Source organism: Plecotus auritus (genome assembly GCF_963455305.1).
Source record: "Plecotus auritus genome assembly, chromosome: 7".
Classification (NCBI taxonomy): domain Eukaryota; kingdom Metazoa; phylum Chordata; class Mammalia; order Chiroptera; family Vespertilionidae; genus Plecotus; species Plecotus auritus.
This window is the reverse complement of record NC_137774.1, coordinates 93,540,892-93,559,752: the sequence shown is the minus strand read 5'-3', so window position 1 is coordinate 93,559,752 and position 18,861 is coordinate 93,540,892. Positions and strand designations below refer to the sequence as shown.

Genomic DNA, 18,861 nt, shown 5'->3' with positions numbered 1-18,861 from the left:
TGGCAGCCCCCATGGGAACGGCAAGCCATGCGGCCAACATGGCAGCTGCTCACAATACACAAGGGAAGAGCAACCCAAAACAGAAATCTCACTTAGCTGTTTGGAGCAGCTGGAGGAACGGTGGGCGGGTGGCTCTCGCTCTGTGCAGTGGCCTCTGCTTGGCTCGTGGCCCGAGGCAGCGACGGTGGCTCCCTCAGTGGCGGCCGCTGGCCGGGAAAGGGGCGGCCGTGGCAAAGGAGGAAGAGAAGGAAGAGAGGGAGCAGAAGGTGGGGCAGCGGGAGCGGGAGAGGTGGAAATGAAAGATCGGCTGGGTCGAAAGAGCCAGAAGACAGAGAGAGGGGGCTGGGGACTGGTTTGAGGGGGTTTCTCGCGAGCTAGGAGAACCTGGGCTGTGGAACAGAAGGACCAGAGGGAGGGACGGGAGCGCAGATAAAAAAAAAAAAGTCTGGACATATGGGACCTCGGGCCACTTCCCGGCTCTTCTGTAGAAACTACTAAGGTCAGTGAGGATGTTAAGTCCCACTTTCGGGTCATCTGGACCCATTCCAATTCATACTGAGGCCATGCCACATTACAGAAGTAGCCAGATTGGTGAGGAGACACCCTAGAGGTGTCTTAGGATCCGGTTTAGATTTTTGGTTGCCCATACCAAAACCTGGGGTCAGGACGGGGAACCCGAGGGACAGTAGGGGATGTCTCCCCTACCTCCTGGGATCCGGAAGAAAGCCTAAAGGCCAGAGAACCGAGGGGGGCAGGAACGTCTTCGCTGCCTCCCCAGGTTCGTAACCCCTCCTGGAGGGGCCTGGAAGGCAATCTCTGATGCAGGCTGCAGTTATGGACAGAGATGCCAGAGAAGCGACCTCTAGGAATCAGTGCGGGCTGGGACTTACCGCTGACGCTGCCGAGCAGGGGAGAGGAGACTGAGGGTCCTGAGCCACGAGGAGAGAAGAGGGGGGCACCCCGGATCGTGAACAGTCAAATGGGATGCTCGCACCCTCCCGGGTTTCACGGCACCAAATGTAAGGTTTGAGGTGCAGGAAACGGGAGTCGGAGACCAAGGCATGTTAAAGAGGAAGTTTATTCCGCACTAACGAGCGAGATTCATTACGGAGGAGGGTAGAAAAACCAGGATTAGAGGAGGGGGAGAAGGAGAAGGAAGGACCCAGCCGACTGCCTTGCAGACTGGGGAGATAGCAACAGTGCAGCGGTGAACACGCCTTTTGAGGGGAGGAACAGGAAGGGGTTGGGCCCAGGACGGAACGGGAAGGGGTGGGACCCCAGGGCACTCGGCACGCGCTGATTGGTGGTTCAATGTCTCAGGGATGTCCTGGTGCAGATGCCGGTTATTTCATACTCCGCCCACCAGTTGGGGGAAGGGAGGATCTATCACTCATCTAGACACCTTGTTTTATTTTTTAAAAATTCTATTGATTTCAGAGAAGTAGGGAAAGGGAGCGAGAGATGGAAACTTCAATGATGAGAGAGATCATCAATCAGCTGCCTCCTGCATGCTCCGCACTGGGAACTGAGCCTGCAACCCAGGCATGTGCCCTAACCAGGAATCCAACTGTGATCTTCTGGTTCATGGGTCAATGCTCAACCACTGAGCCACACTGGCCAGGCTGCTTATTGTGTTTTATTTATTTATTATTGTAGGCTGCCTCTGTTCCATGGATCAGCATGAGGTCTAAACAAGTCTTCTGAAGCATTTTCTAATCCTTTCCCTGGACATGCACAGTCACTTTCTAATTTTTCCCATGAATGCAATGGTTTTTGAATGTCCTAGTCTTTAATTTCTGACTCCTAAAAGCAAAAAATAAAGTGGGGAGGAAGGGGCACAGCCCTTTAAATCCCCTGGAAGTCACTTCCAGGGGAGGGGAGGGGCTTGCAAGAAGCGGGAGAGGTGCAACAACAATGGCTGTCTGCCTCTTTTCCTACACCTTTGTGATCAGAAACAGCAGTTAGTGATTAGAATACAGATCTAAGATATTTGGAATACATGGTCCTCTTGGCCTACCCTAGCTCCCACAAGCTGTGGGCAAGCTGTTCCAGGAACACATGCACAGCTGCCTGCCATGTGGCTGAGAGGGAGTAGCTGCTACTGTGCTAAAAGTTGAAATTGACCAAAATTAACTGTAATTCTGTTCAGGTCTTCCCCTGGAAGCTGCAAGCTTTTGATAGACTCTAGAATTTCAAAACAATTATATCAGACAGATCCTGCCAGTGCAATTGTTGTCAAGGTGGGGAGATGAATCCCTTGTGTGACCTATCCCACCATCTTCTTAGAATCCTCCTCTAAATAATTTTTTAAATTATCCCCAAACACATAATATAGCCTCCAAGTTGTTAAAGGTAAATAAAGCCAGACATAGTTAAATGGTAAGGACAGATTTTTAATCAGTAATATACTATTGCAATAGGGAAAAGAGTCCAGCATGAACTGAACTCCACTTTACACAGAGGTAACTGGGCATTTTAAAGGGAGAGTGAGGGAATAGAGAGGTAGGCAAGCAGGGGCTCAATAGAGTTGGGAAAGTGAAAAATTAAAAGGGGAAGTGGGAGTTGGTCCACCTGAAACTCGTCTGTGTTTGCTAAGTGATGTTTATCAAACTCAGACTCCTACTCTCTCCATAGGCTGGGCCCTATCATCAGGTGTTGGCTGGAACAGTTATTGTGACAGCCTTGAGTTTTCTTAGGCAGGTACTTTAAGGAGGGCCAGGGTTATCCTAGGGATGTGGCCTTGAGCTGTTAGAAACTATGCTAGTATTTGTTCAAGTCTTTATAGGCAAAGTTTGAGGGTTAATTGAGAAGAGGGCTTTAGAGGATCCTGGCTAGAGTTTGTTCAAGGATAGAATCTTTGTCAAAGTAAAAGCTATAGTACAGATAGAGCCTAAGTTCCCTATCATTCCCAAACTTAGTTCCTTCATGCTTCTCTGAGCGAACTTGACCCGTTATTGAGGTAGGTGAGCCTCTTCCAAATTTTGAATGCATTTACACACATATACACACACAGATGTGTATGTATGTATTTATAGAAAATATATATATGTATTTTAACAAAACTGGGTGTACTGGTTTCACTGAACAAGACATCCAAGAGTCTTTCCATGATGGTAGCATTCTTTTTGATTTGATGGTGTGACTGTTCTCAGTCATTCTAGTTTCCCACTGAGGGTTAACTGGGTTGTTTCCAGTTTTTATTGGAATTGCAATAGAAATCCTCATCAATGCCTCTTTGAAGTGTTTCTTGAACACAGAGATGGACTGGTAGTGTGCATTTAAAATTTTATTAGATGCAGCAAATTGCCATTTTAAAGCAGAACAACCCACTTATTTCCCCACCAACAGGGTAAGAGTTCTTCACACCTTTCCTAACAATGATTGGAATCAAACTTCCTGATAGTTGCTAATAGTCCTTTTTTTCTGCTGGCCATCTGTATTTCTTTTTTGGGGGACCCACCCAAATCCTCAGATAGTAAAGTGACTTCTGGTTGGATTCTGGATGCTCCCATGTCTTTGGCTATGGGGTCACAGCTCTAGAGTCCTGCTAATGGCAGGATGGAGAGAGGGAAGAGTGAGTGGCAGTGGGAATGAAGGGGAGTGAGGTTCCACCTTTGTCCTCTGCAGCTGGAACTGAAACTAACGAGAGGCTATGAGAGCCAACCCCACCCCTGCCCCCAGTCCAGAGTCCAAAGTCTTGGTCAAGTGTTTTCTCCATCCAGTTTTGCTAGTTCTTAGGAGGGGGCAGGGGAGGAGAAAGACAGTGTTCTGGGAACGGCTCTGTGTGGGCCAGCCAGATGGAGGTGGAGGGAGGGTGTGTGTTAGGCCACCAGCAGCTCTCTCTGTCTGACATTTCCTGGGCTTGTCTTATCTTTTCTGTGTCCCTTCCCACAATAATGAAGTCAAATATGGAGAGAAGAGAGAGGTGGGGCAGTGCAAAGGTGAAGGAAGAGACTATATGCTCACCCCACACACTCAGCAGGGCATATAACCACGACTTCCAGTTCAAACTGGGTGCTGCTGTGCACTGTGGCTGCCTCCCTCCCTGCTGCTGTCCCCGGAGTTGGTGCATGCTCTGCCCGCAGCCCCTACCACATGCAGCTACTTGGGCTCCTCAGCCTCCTAGGGATGCTCAGGGCCTCCCTGGAGCTCACAGGTAAGGGAGTGAGCTGCGGGGAGAGGGCTGGAGAGACCTTCCTAATGTTCCAGGACAAGGATGTTGGGGAGGTTGGAAGTCTAAAGGGAGGTTGAGGAAGGGCCCCTCAGAGCTCGCCTTCAGGGAGAACTAAGGTAGGGGTACAAGAGGGAAGTTCGTTCCTGCTGGTACTGCTCTCCTCCGCAGGTTGTAGAGGGTCTGCATTTGAATCAGGAGGGTGGGAATAACCTCTTTCCTGAAAAGTGGTCTTCCTACTTTCAGTTTTATGAGATCCCCTCCTCTTTTGGTGACCCCTCCCCCATCCACCCTGGACTCATTCCACATATGAGTGAGATCATGTGATACTTATCTTTCTCCAACTGGCTTATTTTGCTTAGCATAATACCCTCCAAGTCCCTCCATACTGTCTCAAAGGGTAAGAGATTCTTCTTTTTTATTGCTGCATAGTATTCTACGGTATAAATGTAGCACAGCTTTTTTATCCACTAATCTACTGATGGGCACTTGGGCTGTTTCCAGATCTTAGCTATTATAAATTGTGCTGCTATGAATGCAGAGGTGCATACATTCTTTCTGATTGGTGTTTCTGGTTTCTTAGGATATATTCCCAGAAGTGGGATCACTGGGTCAAATGGCAGTGATATTTAATTTTTTGAGGAAACTCCATACTGTTTTCCATAATGGCTGCACCATATGGCTGTGCTCCACGGGGTGGGGCAAAGGGTTTTCCAATGGCGGGGCGGGGGGTGGGGCAACTGCCTTTCCCCCCCCCGCAAAAGCTGCCTGGATAGCAAAGATCTGCCTGAGAAACATGTCTTCTGCAGCATGAGGGGATGACTCAGCATAGGAAACTGGGGTGTCTGCCCTCCAAGCTCTAACCCTAGAGCCCCCAGACCTGGCTTCTGCTCACATAGCTCCAGTCCACTCTAACCTCCCTCTGCTGGAGCCCAAGGTGAGTGGATGAACATGAAATTTTGTGCATTGGTCCTTTAATAGGATGCTTGCATTTCCAGCCATCTCTCCCTGGCAGACAGCAACTCTGCTGCTTTTCACAGCCAGATGTTACATGGGCACCTTTCTCAGTCTAGTGTTCTCTGCTGGGGGGACCAGCTTGGGGTTTAGACCCCAGAGTTCTCAGTGGCAATCCCCCACAGCTGAGATCTTTCCAGAACTTCAGCCGCTGTCTGTGGGAGCCTGGCCAGCCCTTTTGCACCTCCACCCTTCCTACCAGTCTCTATGTGGTCTCCACTTTCTGCCCTTCTGTACCACGTCTTCTTTATTTAGTCCTCTATCGCAGACACTTTGGTTGTTTCTATGTGTTGGCCACTGTGAATAATACTGCAATGAACATAGGGGTGCATACATCTTTGTGAATACATGATTTAAAGGTTTTCTGATATATACCCAGGAGAGGGATTGCTGGGTCATATGATAATTCTATTCTTAATTTTTTAAAGAATTGCCAGGGAACAATTGGTCATGTGCTGGGGGTGGGGGTTCTCGCAGGGGTTGCTGGGACAGGGAACGGAGGTCCACGTGGAGTAGGTGGAGCTCACTGAAAGTTTTGGTGGGTCTGGCAAAGGAAGAAAAATACCCAAATTTGAGTTGTGATTAAAAAACAAAATCAGCAGGGAGGGTGTGTGCTGCCCTCGGAGAGGCCAAGCAGAAGGGAGAAGGGGAATGGCACATGAGCATCTTGCTTGTGGATGCCTGGAATGCAGGGCAGGGTGTCTGGGAAAAAGAATTATGGAGCAGGGGCCGAGCTTCGGAGCCGGAAACCTCTGTGGCTTCATGCTGGTTCCCCATCCCCCATCCTCCAGAGAAGGGAAAAGTGGCCTCTCCACCCATGGTCTCACTTTGGCGCCATGTGGGGCTGGGCTAATGCCAGCCAGGCAACCCGTGTTTACCTTTCCAAGAGACTCAGGAAGCTGCTCAGATGAATCCTCTCTCCCTGGGAAAAAGCCAAAACAAGCCTCCTTTTTTTTTTTTTTCTGTCAAGAACATAAAATACTTATTTCTATTTATTTTTTTTAAATAAATCTTTATTGTTCAGATTATTACAGGTGTTCCTCTATTTTTTTCCCCATAGCTCCCCTGCACCTGATTTCCCACCCCACCCCATACCCTTACCCCCCGACACTGTCTTCATCCATAGGTGTACAATTTTTGTCCAATCTCTTCCTGCACCCCTCACACCCTCTTCCCCCTCAGAATTGTCAGTCCACTCCCTTTCTATGTCCCTGATTCTATTATATTCCCCAGTCCATTCTGTTCTTCAGATTTTTTATTCACTTGATTTTTAGATTCACTTGTTGGTAGGTATGTATTTGATGTCATTTTGTTGTTCATAATTTTTATCTTTACCTTTTTCTTCTTCTTCCTCTTCTTAAAGAATACCCTTCAGCATTTCATGTAATCCTGGTTTGGTGGTGATGAACTCCTTTAGCTTTTTCTTGTCTGTGAAGCTCTTTATCTGACCTTCAACTCTGAATGATAGCTTTGCTGGGTAGAGTAATCTTGGTTGTAGGTTCTTGCTGTTCATCACTTTGAATATATCTTGCCACTCCCTTCTGGCCTGCATAGTTTCTGCCGAGAAATCAACTGACAGTCGTATGGGGGCTCCCTTGTAGGTAACTAACTGTTTTTCTCTTGCTGCTTTCAAGATTCTCTCTTTGTCTTTTGCCCTTGGCATTTTAATTATGATGTGTCTTGGTGTGGTCCTCTTTGGATTCCTCTTGTATGGGGTTCTGTGTGCTTCCTGAACTTGTAAGTCTATTTCTTTCACCAGATAGGGGAAGTTTTCTGTCATTATTTCTTCTAATAGGTTTTCAATATTTTGCTCTCTCTCTTCTTCTGGCACCCCAAAAATTCGGATGTTGGTATGCTTAAAGTTGTCCCAGAGGCTCCTTACACTATCTTCATATTTTTGGATTCTTTTTTCTTTTTGTTTTTCTGGTTGGGTGTTTTTGTTTCCTCATATTTCAGATCTTTGGTTTGATTCTTGGGGTACATTGATCTACAGTTGAGTTTCTGTATATTCTTTATTTCAGACAGTGTATGCTTAATTTCTGACTGGTCCTTTTCCATTTTTTTTTGGCATTCTCATTAAGATCCTTAAAGGTCTCACTAAGTTCCTCAGCAGTTTTTAGAAGATTCTTGAGTAACCTTATAAATGTGGTTCTGAACTCTATGTCGTCCAGTAGTTTGATTTCCTCCATTTCTTTCATTTGTGACATGTTTCTTTGTCTCCGCATTTTGCTGCTTCCTTGTGTTGATGGAGTGGCTTTGTGTGGTAGGTGACCTATAGGGGCCAGTAGCTCAGCCTCCCCAATCACCTGAGGTGGATGCCTTTGGTACACCCCTTTGTGGGCTGAGTGCAAAGTCTTGGTGTAGTTAAGCCTTGATTGCTGTTGGTACACTGGGAGGAATTGACCTCCAGGCCAATTGGCTGTGAGGACCCGCTGTGTCTATAATGGAAGAACTGCTGTGCTGGAGACACACTTATGGCGCAGGACTTGTTTCAGTGGGGCTTTGGTGCTCACTGAGTCTGCCTCTTGAATGTGTCACTTATGGATGTGAGGAGTTGAAATCTGGTGTCTCACACTGACCACTAGGTACACTGGCTTCTGGATCTCCAATGGGGTGCAGGTCAGCTACTGTCTGAGGCCACCCAGCAGGAGCTATAGTGAGAACTATAGTTTTCTCCTCTTTGCTTGGGGATTGGAGGTTTTGGAGCTGTCTGACCCGGGGCTGCAAGTTTGCTAGGTTAAGCTGCAATAGGGCAGGTCATTCATATGCTAAAGCCGCTGCTTGGAGCTTGGGTGGTTTTGTAGATTGTGCCAGGCGGGGTCTCAGGGCGTCACTAGGCTAGGGCGTGGCAAACAGCGATGGCTGCCAGTTAGCGTCTCTGACCTCGTCCCTGTGTCCAGCCCCCCAGCACAGTAAACAATTATTCCTCCGCACAGCCCTGCGAGCAAGCCACCCTCATTTTCCAACCCCACGGCAGACAGTCCAGCTTCTCCCCGTAGGAGTTTGGGTCCCTCGCATGTCCCCAGAAACTGGAGTTTGGAGTAATCGGGAGCTTGTCTCCCTTCGGGTTGAAAAAAGTAGCACTCCCAGTTGCCCGTCCCATCTCTAGCCCGATTAGCGCACCTCCGTACCTCAGCTTTTCAGCGCTTGTGCACCTCTCAATGCTGTTTGCTCTTTCCTTCTAGTTGTAGAACTTCCACTCAGCCAGCTTTCCCATGGTTCTGGGTGACAGACGTTTTGTCTTTTAGTTGTAGTTTTGAAATAGTTGTGCCAAGCCTCCTTTTTAAAAAAAATATTTTTTATTGATTTTAGAGAGGAAAGGACAGAGAGAAGCATCAATGATGAGAGAGAAACATTGATGGGCTGCCTCCTGCATGCCCCCTACTGGAGATCAAGCCTGCAATCGGGGCATGTGCTCCAACTGGGAATCGAACTGTGACCTCCTGGTTCATAGGTCGATGTTCAACCCCTGAGCCACGAAGGTGGGGCCAAGCCTCGTCTTTTCACCACCTAGTTCTGCCTCACTATTAGCAGGAAAACACAGCTTCATGCAGTCTTTGAGCCAGAAGGAGCTTTAAGGATGGTCTAGTTCAGAGGTCAGCAAACTGCAGCTTGCGAGCCACATGTGGCTCTTTGGCCCCTTGAGTGTGGCTCTTCCACAAAATACCATGTGCGGGCGCGCACGTACAGTGCGATTGAAACTTCATGGCCCATGCGTAGAAGTCGGTTTTCGGCTCTCAAAAGAAATTTCAATCGTTGTACTGTTGATATTTGGCTCTGTTGACTAATGAGTTTGCAGATCACTGGTCTAGTTTTTCTTTTGGGGGCTGGGGAAACCAAGACCCAGATAGGTAAAGGGCTTGCTGCGTGCTCTTTTCATACCATAGGCATTCCCTTCAAAGAATGTAGGTCAAAGAAAGTGGACTCCACCTTTCTAAACGCCCTACAGGAATGGTAAAAGTGTTGTCTTCAACTCCATCTGCACCTTTAGCCAGAGGGCAAAAGGGAATGATCATTATCCCATTAGAAATAAATAGGCATTAGGAACTTGATTTATGGGTCCTAAGCATTTCCTAGGTTCCCTCACAGCTAGCAGCTCCACTTTCTCCCTCTTGGCCTTTACTCTTGGCTGTCTAGTGTTTTTGTATGTCTTAGTTCAAGGATTACTACAGCTTCAAACCTAACGGGTTGGAAGCAAGATTTCTCTTTCTTTACTAGAAGATCTTCTCTTACCAGGTTTCAGTTTTCGGGTGGATTATCCACCTCATCCTGTGAATTAAGATCAGAATTCCAATACCACAATGCCAGCCTTTTGGCTTTGGGGCAGAAAAGCATGTTTTCTTTGTCTAGAGCAGTGAAATCCTAGACTTTGGATTTTAGAGCTGTTAAGGTTCCAGGAAAAAAAAAAGTGGGGGACAGATGTAAGATTGCCAGCTTGTCCTTGCCAAGTAAGGACATTAAAAACTACCTTCACTAGTTGCTACTTATTATCACTATCATTTCACAAAAGAAAGTACATTTTAACACACACACAATAGGAAGCATGTAATCTCAGAATAAAAAACAGTTCGTAGGCCTTCCTGCATTGACTTACATGGGTACTATAATGCTTCCCCCCCATTTTTTGTTGAAAATAGATTCTAGTTTGGTCTATGGGTCTCTAGACCTGAGTGCCAAATCCAGGCCAATGCCTGTTTTTGTATGTGCTACAAGCTAAGAATAAGCTCAGAATTTATTAATACTTGAAAAATCTAGAATAGTATTCCATGACACCTGAAAAGTAAGTGAAATCCAACCCTGGCCATTGAGCTTAGTGGTTAGAGCGTTGGCCCTCACACTGAAGGGTCGTGGGTTCGAATCCAGATCAAGGGCATTTACCTGGACTGCAGGTTCATTCCCAGCCCTAGTCTGGGCATGTGTGAGAGGCAACCTAGTCGACGTCTCTCTTACATCAATGTTTCTCTCTCTCCCCTCCTTCCACCCTCCCTCCCACTCTCTTAAATAAATTCAATGGGAAAAATATCCTGCTTCGTCTCATACCAGAGCCTTTGCTTTTAACCACTGAGTCTCTCATCTGTCATTCCCTCTATTGCCATACTACTAGTACCTTACATTAACCACTCATCATCAGTCATACTCATTCATACATTATTTCTTTTTGCTACAATGACCAAGTTAAATAGTGCAGGAGACCCAAAGGGCTGTTAAAGCCTAAAATATTTACTATCTGGATTTATTTGTTAATCCTCACTGGAGGATATCTTTTCCATTGATTTTAGAGAGTGTAGAGGGTTGGGGGGTGGGGGGAGAGGGAGAGAGGAGAGAGAGAAACATCAATGTGAGAGAGCTACATCAATTCATTGCTTCCTGCACTGGGACCGGGAACCTGCAACCCAGGTATAAAAAAAAAAAAAGAATTTCCAGAGTGCTTTCCATAGTGGTTGTATCAATCTACATTCCTACGAGCAGTGAATGAGGTTTCTCTTTTTTCCCCACAACCTCTCCAACACTTGCTATTGTTTTGATAACAGGAGTGAGGTGGTATCTCATTGTAGTTTTGATTTGCATTTTCCCGATTGCAGTGAGGTTGAACATCTTTTCATATATGATATCTATTGGCTGTTCATATGTCTTCTTGGGAGAGGTGTATTTTCAGGTCCTCTGCCCACTTTTTGATTGGGTTGTTTGTTTGGTGTTGAGTTTTATGAGTTCTTTATGTATTTTGGAAATTAAACCTTTGTCAAAGCTACTGTTTACCAATATCATCTCCCATATGGTTGGCTGCCTCTTTGTTTTGTTGTCTGTTTCTTTTGCTGAACAGAAGTTTTTTAGTTTGATATAGCCCATTCATTTATTTTTGCCTTTACTTTCCTTGCCTTTGGGGTCAAGTTCATAAAATGTTCTTTACGACCAAGGTCCTTAAGTTTGGTACCTATATTTTCTTCTATGTAACTTACTGTTTTGGGTCTTATATTTAGGTCTTTGATCCATTTGTGATTAACTTTTGTACAAGGGAACAAACTGTAATTCAATTTCATTCATTTGTATGTGGCTTTCCAGTTTTCTCAGCACCATTTATTGAAGAGACTGTCTGCTCCATTGCATGTTTCTGGCTCCTTTGTCGAACACTATCTGTCCCTATACAATGCGGTTTTATGGCTGGGCTCGCTATTCTGTTCCATTGATCTGTGTGTCTGTTTCTCTGCCAATACCATGCTGTTTTGATTATTGTAGCTCTGTAGTATAATTTGAAGTCAGGTAGTATGATACCTCTAGCTTCATTTTTCCCCTCTCAGGATTGCTTTGGCTACTTGGGATCTTTTGTGGTTCCATACAAATCTGATGATTTCTTGTTCTATATATTTAAAAAAACGACATTGGGATTTTGATGGGCCCAGATGGGGGATTGTATTAAATCTGTATATTGCTTTGGGTAACATGGCCCTTTTAACTATGTTGATTCTTCCAATCCATGAACATAGGATATTTTTCCATTTTATTATGTCTTTTTCAATTTATTTTAATAATGCTTTGTAATTTTCAGTATATAGGTCTTTCATATTCTTTAGGTTTATTCCTAGATATTTTATTCTTTTGATTGCAATTGCAAAAGGAATTGTTATTTTCATTTCTTTTTTTGAAGCTTTGTTGTTAGTATACAGAAAGGCAATGGATTTTTGCACATTGATTTTGTATCCTGCAACTTGACTGTATTTGTTTATTGTTTCTAATAGTTTTTTGGTGTAGTCTTTAGGGTTTTCTATATACAGAATCATGTCATCCACAAAAAGTGGCAGTTTTACTTCTTCTTTTCCTATTTGGATGCTTTTTATTTCTTTCTCTTGCCTTATTGCTCTGGCTAGGACTTCCAGCACTATGTTGAATAAGAGTGGTGAGATTGGACATCCTTAGAGGAATGTATGATCTTAGAGGAAAAGCTTTCAGTTTTTCACCATCGAGTATGATATTCCCTCAGGGTTTATCATATATGGACTTTATTATGTTGAGGTACTTTCTTTCTATTCCTATTTTATTGAGCATTTTAATCATAAATGGATGTTGTATCTTATCAAATGCTTTTTCTGTATCTATTGATAAGATCATATGATTTTTAGATTTTTCAGAGAGGAAGGGAGAGAAACATCAATGATGAGAGAGGATCATTGATTGGCTGCCTCCTGCATGCCCCCTACTGGGGTTGAAGCCCACAACCCGGGCATGTGCCTTTGACCGGAATCGAACCTGGGACCTTTCAGTCTGCAGGCTGACGCTCTATCCACTGAGCAAAACCAGCTAGGTTGAGGGGTTCTTAACAACCTTTTACACTTTGGACCCCTTTTGCAGTCTGGTGAAGTCTCAGAATACGTTTTCAATTGCATGAAATAAAATACACAGGATTATAAAAGGAAACAATTATATTGAAGTGCAGTTATCAAAATAAAAAACAAACATGTGATGACAAGATCTATGCTAGGGTTCTTGTTCCAGCATTAAGAAGGGTTCAGCAATCTGGAGAAAGGCTGTGCGTAGATTAAGTAGGAGTCCAAAGATGAAAGATTATTTTGAAAGGCATTGAGGTCAGAGGAGCTATAGCTAAAGGAGCTAAGTTCTCCTTGTCTCAGGACCCCTTGCTTTTTATTAACATAAATTGTCCTAAGGCAAGGTGGATATATACACTTCGAAGGGTAGGGTTTCATACAGAAGCATTGTCAGATTGGGGAATTGCCTTCTGCTGTTCAGGTGTTTGGCCAACAGGAGGCAATAACATGTAGATTAAGATGCCCTGAGCTGTCTGGCAGTAAACAATCATCCTATTTAGGTTTGGGGGAAATGCCTTTAGCCATTCCAACAGGTGATTACATATGTGACTCAGCCCTTGTTGAGTCCCCAAGTTCCATCAACCTTTTGACAAAACTCTTGCAATTATGACATGCTGGAATTGGCTTCCAGCAGATCTAGTGGAGATAACAACCATAACTACAAAGCAATGATGAGCACATATGGCCTCTTTTCTGTAAGTGAAAGGTGACATAAAGTCTGTGATTGCTATTGGTGACAATCACAGGTACTGCTAATACTACTGTGTTTTGTTGCCTACATTTATTATTGGAGGAAATGCTAAATTTCAGTTTGAGGTTAGTGAAAATAAAATGTACCTTTCCCCATCCTCATGCACAGATCCTTTGGGGTCTTGAGTAAGAGACTTGCAGTAGAGCCAGTGAGGTGCCCAGTGGAAAGGGAGCCAGGCAGAGAATGTTGCTTCCTGCCCATGAGCCTTCTGACCCTTTGTCCCTGCTGTCTACATCTTGGAAGTGTCCTGGCTTCTGTCCTTTTCCAAAGCTTGCCCTTTCAGCTTTTCCTTCCATTCTGGAGTCATGCCAGAATGGGTGAATGTGGCACAGAAGGTCCAAGCCATCGAGTGGCTGTGGGGTATGGGGTTCACTACTACATAGGAAACGGGAAGAACAGCTCCTTACAGGGCAGGTGTGTGAATCCAGGAAAAAAAAGAAAAGATCATATGATTTTTTTCCTTTCTTTTATTAATGTGGTGTATTACATTGATAGATTTGTGTTTGTTGAAACCATCCTTGTGCCCCTGAAATGAACCCCACTTGATCGTGATGTATTATTTTTTTGATGTACTGTTGTATTTGATTTGCTAGTATTTTGTTTAGGATTTTTGCATCTGTATTCATCAGAGATATTGGTCTGTAGTTTTCTTTTCTTTGTGTTATCTTTACTAGGTTTTGGTATCAGGGTTATATTGCCATCATAGAATATGTTAGGAAGTATTGTCTCTTCTTCAATGTCTTAGAAGAGTTTGAGAAGGATAGGTTTAAAATCTTCTTTGACTGGTAAAACTCACGGGTAAAGCCATCTGGTTCTGGACTTTTATTTTTTGGGAGGTTTTTGGTGGGTGTTTCAATTTCCTCAGTGCTGATTGATGTATTTAAATTTTCCAATTATTCATGATTTAGTATAGGAAGGTTATGTATTCTAGAAACTTATCCATTTCTTCTAGGTTATTGAATTTGGTGGCATATTGTCTTTCATAATATTCTAGTACTAGAGGCCCAGTGCACAAATTCGTGCATGGGTGGAGTCCCTCAGCCTGGCTGGCAATTAAGGCCTATGGGGTCGGGGTGCCGGCTGGATGGGGGGAGGGACCCCAGGAGTTGGCCAGCCATACCCCCCAATCAGGAACTATTGGCGGGGTGGGGGGGAGGCGGCCGGCAGGGGGTAGGGACTGCAGGAGTGCACTGACCATCAGGGGACAGCTCCTGGGTTGAGCATCCGCCCCCTGGTGGTCAGTGTGTGTCATAGTGACTGGTCGATGGGTTGTTCCGGTTGTTTGGTCATAATGGTCACTTAGGCTTTTATATATATATAGATGATCCTTTATATATCGGTGATGTATGTGGTGACTTTTTTTTTTTTTTTTTTATCACAGCACTGTTTAATCAGGGATTTCATTAAGGTTAAACCTCTAGGAATGAGGGATTGTCAGTCAGTGGGCACAAAGCCCATGAAGCTTCCTCAGATTTCATAGTGAACCACAGGTTCAGGCTCTTTGGTGGGATTGCCGCCTCATTCCAGGTACAGGTTATTATAAGGATACTGCTTTGGCCCACTGGCTGGTAGGAAGGATAAGTCTCGCCCACCCAAAACATGAACAGCATGAAGGCCTGGAAGCTGAAGAAGTGCTTACACATGACATCTCAAGAAATAGGTGTGGGGGATGTGTCCACACGGTTCCTGATATACATATCTAGGTCCCAGTGAAGCGGTTCACCCCAGTTCAATCTCAGGTCTGAGTGGTCTCAGTCATACCATTGATCCCTCCCATGCCATCATCTGGGTATGGCTCGTAGTCTTTCACCCGCATATTATACTTCTTGGCGGTGGCAGCTCGTTCTTCGGGGGTCCTGGGATAGAGCCCCAGGAACATGTCCTTGGTAATGTGGGAGGCTGTCCGTGCACCCAGCAGTACCACGTTCCAGCCTGCCCTTTGCAGCCATCAGACTCCCAGGACCCCCGCCCTGGCCGCCGCCATCTTGACCTTCCATTTGTGGTGACTTCTCTCTCATTTCTGATTTTATTTATATGGGTCTTTTCCCTTTTTTCGTTAGTGAGTCTAGCCAGGGGTTTGTCAATTTTATTAAACTTTTCAAAGAAACAGCTCTTTTTTTAAATTAATTTTTTGTATAATCTTTTTGTTCTCTATTTCATTCAATCCTGCTCTAATTTTTATTATTTCTTCTGCTGACTTTGGGTTGCTTTTGTTCTTCTTTTTTAGTTCTTTAAGATGTGATGTTAGATTGTTTACTTGGGATATCTCTTATTTCTTGAGATAGGCCTGTAATGATATAAGCTTCCCTCTTATTACTGCTGTCTCTGCATCCCAGAAGTTTATTTTTAAAATCTTTATTGTTGAGAGTATTACAGATATCTCCCCTTTTCCCCCGAACTGCCCCCCTTCCACCCCTCCTTCCCTTTGAGAGTCATCTGTCTGTTCCATGCTTCCATGACTCTGATCATCCCAGAAGTTTTGATATGTTGTATTGTCATTCTCATTTGTGTCTATATATCTTTTGATCTAATTTTTTAATTTCCTTTTTGGACTCAAGTCTTTTTTTAGTAGTATGTTGATTAATCTTAACGTATTTGTGGGTTTCTTTACTTCCTTTTTGCAGTTGATTTCTAATTTCAAGGCATTGTGGTTGGAGAATATACTTGGTATAATTTCAATCTTCTTGAATTTGTTGATGCTAGTTTTGTGACCCAACATATGGTCTATTCCTGAGAATGTTCCATGTCTACTGGAGAAGAATGTATAATCTGCTATTCTGGGATGAAAGATTCTACAAATGTCAATTATGTCCATTTAAGGCCAATATTTCTTTATTGATTTTCTGTTTCATTGATCTGTCTAGAGCTGTCAATGGAGTATTAAGGTCCCCAACTATGGTTGTATTTTGATCTATTTCTCCCTTTAGTACTGTGACTGGTTGTTTTATATATTTCAGTGATCCCTGGTTGGGTGCATATATATTAAGAAGTGTTATGTTTTCTTGATGTAGTGTTCCCTTTATCATTATAAAGTGTTCATCTTTGTCTCTTGTTATCTTGAGATCTATTTTGTCAGCTATAACTATTGCTATACCTGCTTTGCTATGGATGTTATTTGCTTGGAGAATTATTTTCCACCCATTCACTTTGACTTTGTCTTTGTAGCTTAGATGTGTCTCTTGCAGCCAGCATATGGTTGAGTTTTGTTTTTTTGATCCACTCTGCTACTCTGTGCCTCTTTATTGGTGAATTCAAACCATTTACATTTAAGGTAATTATTGATGTACTAGAGGCCCGGTGCACGAAATTCGTGCACGGGGTGGGGGTGTTCCTCAGCCCAGCCTGAACCCTCTCCAATCTGGGACCCCTTGAGGGATGTCCGACTGCCCGTTTAGGCCCGATCCCACCGGACATCCCCCTCAAAATCCAGGACTGCTGGCTCCCAACTGCTCACCTGCCTGCCTTCCTGATTGCCCCTAACTGGTTCTGCCTGCCAGCCTGATCACCCCCTACCCACTCCCCTGCCAGCCTGATTGATGTCTAACTGCTCCCCTGCCAGCCTGTTTGCCCCCAACTTCCCTCCTCTGCCGGCCTGGTCACCCCTAACTGCCCTCCCCTGCAGGCTTGATCGCCCCCAAATGCCCTCCTGTGCAGGCCTGGTCCCTCCCAACTGCCCTCCCCTGCTGGCCTGATTTCCCACAACTGCCCTCCCTTGCAGGCCTGGTCCCTCCCTTGCTGGCCATCTTATGGTAGCCATCTTGTGTCCACATGGGGGCAGGATCTTTGACCACATGGGGGCAGACATCTTGTGTGTTGGAGTGATGGTCAATCTGCATATTACTCTTTTATTAGATAGGACAGAGGCCTGGTGCACGGGTGGGGGCCAGCTGGTTTGCCCTAAAGGGTGTCCCGGATCAGGGTGGGGGTTCCCTTGGGGCATGGGGCGGCCTGGGTGAGGGGCCTGTGGTGGTTTGCAGGCCAGCCATGCCCCCCGGCGACCCAAGCGGAGGCCCTGGTATCTGGGATTTATTTTTATTTTTTTTAAATAAATCTTTATTTTTCAGATTATTACAGGTGTTCCTCTTTTTTTCACCCCATAGCTCCCCTCCACCTGATTTCCCACCCCACCCCATGCCCTTACCCCCTGCCACTGTCTTCATCCATAGGTGTACGATTTTTGTCCAATCTCTTCCCGCACCCCTCACACCGCCTTCCCCCTGAGAATTGTCAGTCCACTTCCTTTCTATGTCCCTGATTCTATTATATTCCCCAGTCCATTCTGTTCTTCAGATTTTTTATTCACTTGATTTTTAGATTCACTTGTTGGTAAGTATGTATTTGATGTCATTTTGTTGTTCATAATTTTTATCTTTACCTTTTTCTTCTTCTTCCTCTTCTTAAAGAAAACCTTTCAGCATTTCATGTAATCCTGGTTTGGTGGTGATGAACTCCTTTAGCTTTTTCTTGTCTGTGAAGCTCTTTATCTGACCTTCAACTCTGAATGATAGCTTTGCTGGGTAGAGTAATCTTAGTTGTAGGTTCTTGCTGTTCATCACTTTGAATATTTCTTGCCACTCCCTTCTGGCCTGCATAGTTTCTGCCGAGAAATCAGCTGACAGTCGTGTGGGGGCTCCCTTGTAGGTAACTAACCGTTTTTCTCTTGCTGCTTTCAAGATTCTCTCTTTGTCTTTTGCCCTTGGCATTTTAATTATGATGTGTCTTGGTGTGGTCCTCTTTGGATTCCTCTTGTATGGGGTTCTGTGCATTTCCTGAACTTGTAAGTCTATTTCTTTCACCAGGTAGGGAAAGTTTTCTGTCATTATTTCTTCTAATAGGTTTTCAATATTTTGATCTCTGTCTTCTTCTGGCACCGCAAAAATTCGGATGTTGGTACGCTTAAAGTTGTCCCAGAGGCTCCTTACACTATCTTCATATTTTTGGATTCTTTTTTTTGTTTGTTTTTCTGGTTGGGTGTTTTTTGTTTTCTCATATTTCAGATCTTTGGTTTGATTCTTGGGATACGTTGATCTACAGTTGAGCTTCTGTATATTCTTTATTTTAGACAGTGTATGCTTAATTTCTGACTGGTCCTTTTCCATTTTTTTGGCATTCTCATTAAGGTCCTTGAAGGTCTCACTAAGCTCCTCGGAGGTCTCATCAAGTTTCTCGGCGGTTTTTAGAAGATTCTTGAGTAACCTTTTAAATGTGGTTTCTGAACTCTATGTTGTCCAGTAGTTTGCTTTCCTCCATTTCTTTCATTCGTGACATGTTTCTTTGTCTCTACATTTTGCTGCTTCCCTGTGTTGATGGAGTGGCTTTGTGTGGTAGGTGACCTATAGGGGCCAGTAGCTCAGCCTCCCCAATCACCTGAGGTGGACGCCTTTGTACACCCCTTTGTGGGCTGAGTGCAAAGTCTTGGTGTAGTTAAGCCTTGATTGCTGTTGGTACACTGGGAGGAATTGACCTCCAGGCCAGTTGGCTGTGAGGACCCTATGTGTCTATAATGGAAGAACTGCTGCACTAGAGACACGCTTATGGTGCAGGACTTGTTTCAGTGGGGCTTTGGTGCTCACAGAGTCTGCCTCTTGAATGTGTCACTTATGGAT

General features: G+C 44.7%; 1 protein-coding gene and 1 pseudogene across 2 annotated transcripts in view; one reads left to right on the top strand and one right to left on the bottom strand.

Moving 5' to 3' along the window:
* The window catches only part of MUC3A (mucin 3A, cell surface associated), a 56,164-nt gene that overhangs the window by 22,191 nt on the left and 15,112 nt on the right, over positions 1 to 18,861 (top strand). The gene's annotated exons all lie outside the window — the stretch shown is intronic.
* On the bottom strand, positions 14,723 to 15,239 carry LOC308253609 (NADH dehydrogenase [ubiquinone] 1 beta subcomplex subunit 8, mitochondrial-like; annotated as a pseudogene). Its single transcript has one exon. The product of its transcript is annotated as an NADH dehydrogenase [ubiquinone] 1 beta subcomplex subunit 8, mitochondrial-like (transcript).